This window comes from Mus caroli, chromosome 12, assembly GCF_900094665.2.
Source record: "Mus caroli chromosome 12, CAROLI_EIJ_v1.1, whole genome shotgun sequence".
Lineage (NCBI taxonomy): Eukaryota > Metazoa > Chordata > Mammalia > Rodentia > Muridae > Mus > Mus caroli.
Genome location: NC_034581.1, coordinates 88,060,905 through 88,067,878, shown reverse-complemented (window position 1 = coordinate 88,067,878; position 6,974 = coordinate 88,060,905).

Below are 6,974 nucleotides of genomic sequence, written 5' to 3'. Positions count from 1 at the left end.
ATAGCATGTGCTAGCAATCACAGCACTTGGAAGGTGAGGGAAGGAAGACTGTAAGTTCAGTGGCATCTTTGGATCAACAGCATGTTTAGAACATTGGGAGTCACATAGTCTCTCTGAATAATAATAATAATAACACAATAATGATACTTTTCAAAAAATAATTCCATAATTTTGATTTGATTATAATTATATTTGATAACAATAATTAATTACGGTTATTACTACATTAACTCAATGTAGTAACCAATTTCTGTGGTTCAATTCTACTAATTTTATAGGTAATATAATCATTGTTGAATATTAAAATTCAAAATAAAAATTTGAATTAATAATCATTGTATTCTTTCTCAGAAAACATAGATACATTAAGTATATTAGAATAATCTTCATGTAAATAAAAGTGCAGGTGAGTGGTCTTGGTGGATACTGTATCATCTCTATCAGTAGGGAAACTAATTATGTCACAATATAATAGAGTTATATTTTCTGAAGCCTGTTCTGGTACATATATGATGTAATTTTTTTATTAATAAGTGGGTTTATCATACAGAATAACAATATTATTTCTTATAAACATATATATATATATATATATATATATATATTTCTTTTCTTGTTGATAGTATTTCTTTACAAAAATGAAAATGAGCACACTTTTCTGATTGAGTCTTCCTTCCTAATTTGGAGATACTAGATGAAAAATTATAGCTAGAAATCAACATGACAATACAGTGAGAAACATTTCTTACTTTTACTTAGGCAAAAATAATTTAATAATAAGCAAATTTTCATATATATATCTGAAGAACCTTCAAAATGGATCTTTTCTTTTCCCCTTTAAGGGCTTGTTCCAATCACTGAATTGTCTTGTATAACCTTTTCAATTTTTTATATTAATTTGTGGTGCTTCCTTTGAATTTTGAGAATTCTTTTTATTTTAATTGCCTGTTCTATTGTTAAGTCTTTACTTTCATTTTAATGAACTACTTCTTCAATAACCCAAGTAAGTTTCTGAGGACCTAGAGACATATCAGCTCATTACCGGTAGTTGAAAAACATTACGTTCACATCTCTAAAAAATATTTGAGGTGATTTCATTTTATAAAAGCCTCAAAATTGCATGTTCTATAGTGAACTTCCAAAAGAATGGAAAGCTAAAACTATCTGCAATCCCCAAACAAACAACAGAAATATCTTTTGTTTCTATGCTCTGGCTGCTTCTCTCAGTGAGAATGAAATCCAGCTGGGGCCTTAAAAATTGTGTGCTAAGTTGGTCACACAAGCTTTGTTTTGGAACCATGGGGATAGATATGTTTCTTACAAAGAAACAGTAACTGTGCCATTGTTTTGCAGTGATGAACATGTTTAGGGAATAGAGCTTAGTTTCCTTATTACATGAAGTCATATAGGTTAGGCTAAGTTTCTTGCTTTGATCCATAAGTTTATTCATACTGGGTGAGGTGAAGAGCCGTAGACTGTCCTTGTTCCAGAAAGCAGCAACTGTTTTGTCTAGGAAAGAAAGAGTAGATAGGGGATGGACATATTGCATTATTTTTCTTAAAACAGATATATTTTCTTAAAATTTACCTACTAAGTCAGCAGGACTGCAGTAGTGAGTCCTTCTTTTCATGGATCTATTACCATCAATGAAACTATTTGATAGAGATTGAGCTCCCAAAATTATATGGGGCCTCTGACACTGGTTTAATGACCAGATTTGCTATTGTAGAAGAGAGTTAAATTTACAGTGAGTTTACTTAAAAGAAATACAGCACTAACATCATTGCTAATGGGGCTCCAGGTGAGATCTCTCTCTAGCTCATCTGTATGAATCCTGATATTGATGGCACCTTACTGTCCATGGCTTCACAAACTACTTTGATGTAGGAAACACAGTTGGGCATTTTATCTTTTAACTGCTGTATTTTTTAATCCAGTGTAACTTAGTGCAGGAAATTAAATTATGGTGACACATTTGTATTGACAAAAATAATAGTTATAAGTTTATCATATGTATATCTATAAAATTATCTGTGGAAACAATGCAACACCTCTACTGGCTCAGTAATATCTATACAACATTTTCTGAATATGGTTAATTATATTAACCATTTATTTAGAAAGTATTTTCTGAAAATCTTTTGCATAACACCTAATAAGCATTACCTCAAGTAGCTCTTCAAATACTCCTGAAATAAATATACTGTCATTCATGTGACAATGAAAAAATTCAAGTTAATAAAGTTTGAGTATCTTAATAATTACTTAGTTTTGACGAAATGGAGAAATTACTGTTTAAATGTGGGTTATCTCAAGCCGAAAAGCCTGTGCTCAGAAACTCAGGGGAAAAAAAATCAAACAAAAAGAAATCTGAGGCAATTATTTCAATCCTTTCAGGTATAAAATACCAGTATTGTCTATAAATGACAGACCAGTGTAAAACATTACAAAACACCACAGTACATATTATCTTTCAGACAAAAGGCTGAGTGCAGCAAGTAAGTTATTAAATGAAGCGAACAAAGAACAGAGCGGGTGATGAAAAATGAAGGAACAACTTCAGTAGTCAGGTCAGCAGTGTCAGGGAAGACAGAAGACAGGCAAGGAGAAAAGCTTGGCTCAGACACTGAGGATGCTAGGCTCATGTTGCAGTGAGAGTTTAGCCAAGGAAAAGGTTAACAGCACAGCAGAGCACATCTGGGAGACATTTAATTTATTTACATATATTTGAGTTATTTCAATAGCTTAGTGCTCGACAGCAAATTCTAACATTGCACCAGACCCTAAAACTAAAGGGAGAGTCAACAGAATAGCATGAGTGTCCTAAGTCCTCCACTTTCCATAGAGTGAATCTTGGAAATCCATTTTCAGCAGTGTTGACATGGTTATGGGATTTTCTCAGGTGCGGGATGGACGGGAGGGGGTTGACAGGAAATTTTATTTTGATTGCCATGTGCTATACTAAAAGGAAAGCACAAAGAACAGCAGAAATACTGACTCACATTTATTCTTTAAGTGTTCAACTGTCTAGAGTCACCCTGAAAATATAGCCAACTACTCAGCACTGAGAAATTTCTAATTTATATAGTTTGTTTTCTGCCTGAAATGAAATGAATGAAAGAAACTGGGCCCAACATGAAGAAGACATGATGTTTTCTTTAAAATGCTTGTGCTGCCTCCTGTATCCCAATAGAAACCCCAGTGGAGTGATAGAGACACCAATCCAACCACAAAACTTTCAACCCCAAATTTATCCTGTCTACAAGTAATACAGGGATGGGGGAGGAAGTGGAGACTGAGGAAATGGCCAACCAATAGCCAGCCCAAATAGAGACCCATCCTTTGGGCAAGCACCAATCCCTAACACTATTAATGATAATCTGTTATACTTGCAGACAGGAGCATATTGTCCTATGAGAGGCTCCACCCAGCAGCTAACTCAGACAGATATAGGCACCCACAGCCATAAACTGAATGGAGCATGGGGACTCTTATAGAAGAATAGGAAGAAGTATTGCCGGCCCAAAAGTGATAGGAACTCCACAGGAATACCAAGAAAGTCAAGTAAACATGACCCTTGGGGCTCTCAGAGTCTGAACCACCAACCAAAGAATCTAAGCCTTCCTGATAATATAGCAGATGTCCAGCTTGACCTTCATATAGGTCCTAAGCAACTAGAGTGGATGCTATCTGAAAAGCTGTGGCCTGTATGTGGAATATGTTCTACTAGCTGGACTACCTTGTCTTGCCTCAGTGGAAGATGAAGTGCCTAGACATGTAGATAATTGAAGTGTCATGGGGGAGAGGGAGCCCCCACCCACCTGGAGGAAAAGGGGAGGGGTCAAAGGAAGGACTGTGGGATGGGGTGACCAGGATGGGGTCAATGAGTGGGATGTAATGTGAATAAGTAAAAACATTGACTAAATAATTAAATTTTTAAAATGCCTGTTCTGTTTTCTTTTAGTAAGATATTTTTTTCTTTTTTTGATGCCAGGAGCATTAAATAAGAGGAACTTATCAGAAGATCAATGTCAGAGATCAACTGAAAGGAAAAGTTAATGAAATAACAAACATCATATTAAGGGAAAGTAACATAGTTATTAGTGTTTTGATTATTATCATTTTTTATCATGAAGTTTATTTGCTATGTGTATAGATAATATCATGGAGTATTAGACCATCAGAGGCTGATAGGATCATAGAGGGGAATGTCTCAAGGAGCATAGCAGAAGCAGCTCAAAATGATAAATGTGCCACACTATGAACCCTAAGGGAAGTTACCACAGAGAGGAGATTATAAACACTGATGAAAACAGAAGACAGGGCACTAAAATCTGACTTAAACCAGCTGATACTTTTTAACTCTTTAGAGACAAACAGCGTCAGAGGGGAGAGTGAACAGAGGAGGAAACATACAGGAAGCAGATGGGAGAGATGGGGTAAGGGCCCAGTAGTAAAGTGTGCTCATAGAAGCACTACTGAAAAATTGACACAAGAAACTCAGTGAGTATTATTTTACCAAGAACATAAGTTCTTTTAATTTTTAAAATGTATGTGTATATGTATGTGTCTGTATGAGCATATGCCATGTGTTTTCAGGTGTCCACTGAGGTCTGAAAAGAACATCAGATCCCACGGAGTTATGAACAAGTCCTACAGCATGCTGCAAACTCAACTTGGGTCCTTTGAAAGAACAAGAACCTTCTTAACCAGCATGTCATCTGTCTTGCCTCCAAATCATAATTTTTTTGTCATGAACTTAGCAATATTATTTTGTTCTCAAAGTATAGTTCTTAGTATATTCTGTAGCTAACTGAGTTATCAACTTTTAGAAAAGTAAATACTTTCGGGAAAAATAAAGGAAGTCAATATATAAGCATGCAAGTATCTAGCTGTTAGATTTGCATAAGGAAGAATTAAAAAAAAAAGAATATCTGGATATAAAGACCAATCTGACAATTAAACACTTTTTTCATTAACGTTTTTGTTGTTGTTGTGATTCCTGATGCTGCTACTGTTGTTAAAGTGAATTGTTCTTGTGTTCTCCACCATTCTCTTTGATGAGGCCAAGAAATGAACTGAACACTTTGACAGTGTTCTCTGACTAAATGGTCACTAGCCACTAAATGGTCACAAGAGAATGCAAAATTAAACAATACTCTATAAGTACTTCAGAGAGGAGATATAAATTGCTCTGAGAAGCAGATAAAAGATTGAGAATGAGGGTGCTGGACATGATGTCTAGCCTTATCTTGTTCTATTTTAAAAGTTAATAAATGCTCTTTGAAATGATCTTGCTCCAAGAGCAATAGGTAGTCATTACACTATACAACTACTGAGCAGGAACAGGATCCAGATGAACCATAGCTTAGATAATTATCTGCCCTTGCATTTGAAGTGCAGAGGCAGAATTCCGAACCTTATTTTCATTCCTAATATTACATTTTTAAAGAGATGAGACAGTATAGCAAGGGATTAAGTAAAGAAAAAACTGGAAAACAAATATAAAAACAATTGTGTCCCTTCGAGGCCCTATTAGTTGCAAAAACTATGTCAGCAACCATGTGGATTGACTCCTTCTAGCAATAATTTCAGCTCTGTAGTTTCAGTTCAGTACTTAGACTTGTGGAAACACAATGTCCACAATATTTTAGGAAGTTTCATGTGCTCACTCTGTCCTCACCTTTTTAATCCCTGTTCATTAAAATGTTGGCATCTCTTGACAAACATTTTCTAATTTTCTTCTTTTCTCTCTATCCTTCCTGGAGAACTTTATACATCTATGAATTTGAACTGCTTAAATATCAGTATGTTAAGAACACTCTAATCAGTGTAAGAAAGGATCAGTATACTACTTGATTTTCTCATCAGGGTGAGAAGCAGCTTAGGAGAAGAAGCCTTTGTTTTTGTTCACAGCGCTAGTCCAGAGCAACCATCACAGCAAGGCAGGCAAAGAAAGAAGCCTCAATAAGTGTTGGCAGGATCCTGCGGCAACAGTTTGTCCATATGGAGAAAATCAGAAGCAAGGACAAGAGCTATTGTTATTATATGTTAAATGTGGGGTTTTCAAAAACAAATGAATTAAAATTTTAGTCTGATAAGTTGGAGTAAAAGAAGTGTTTGGATAATTTACTCTAGACACAACTATGGTTCATTCGTTTAAGGTAGCTTTAATCATGTTGAATCTTGTCTTTACATGTAAGGTTTGTGTATTTATTTAAGTAATATTTTTTTAATTGAATGACAGTATTGGTAGACAGGATAATAAGTACAGTTCCTTTTGTGACAAATGCTAACCTAAACAAATAAACAAGGCAGTGAAGTGGTCATTACCACAAGATGTGAGAGTTCTGGAAGAGCATTTCATGGTTTACCTGACAAGATGAATTGTATTTTAAAAGAATAATTGATAATCTTCCTAGTACATAATTCAACATTTTCTGAAGAAATTCTGTTTCAGAAAAGATAAGTTCTATACATAGAATAAACACAGTTTTGTGGTTTCAGAGGAGAGTTCTAATTATACTTATTCCCTCTTTCTCTATTCCTCACTTATTTAAATTTGACACTAAATGTGGTAAAGATCTTTTCACATCTAATTTCAACTAACATTAAAGTTTTAGTTGGACATTGTTTTTCCTAATTTGAATTGATCATTTTTTCATAGACAAAGTACTTTCAAATGGTAACCTAGAAATCAAACCTATATTCTAGGAAGAGGATCTGAAAGTTCTTGTAATTCCAAATCAGTAAGATAATATGCTATAACAACCATGTTTGGATGTTTGGTGGTATGCACCTGTGATTTCAAGAGGTCAGTGACTGAGTGGGCAAAAAGTGACTTCAAAGCAAATCTGAAATACACAATAGAAGTTTATCTGAAAATTATGTGCTCTCTGTCTCTCTCTGTCTCTCTCTCTGTCTTTCTCTCTGTCTCTCTGTCTCTCTCTCTCTGTCTCTCTGTCTCTCTCTGT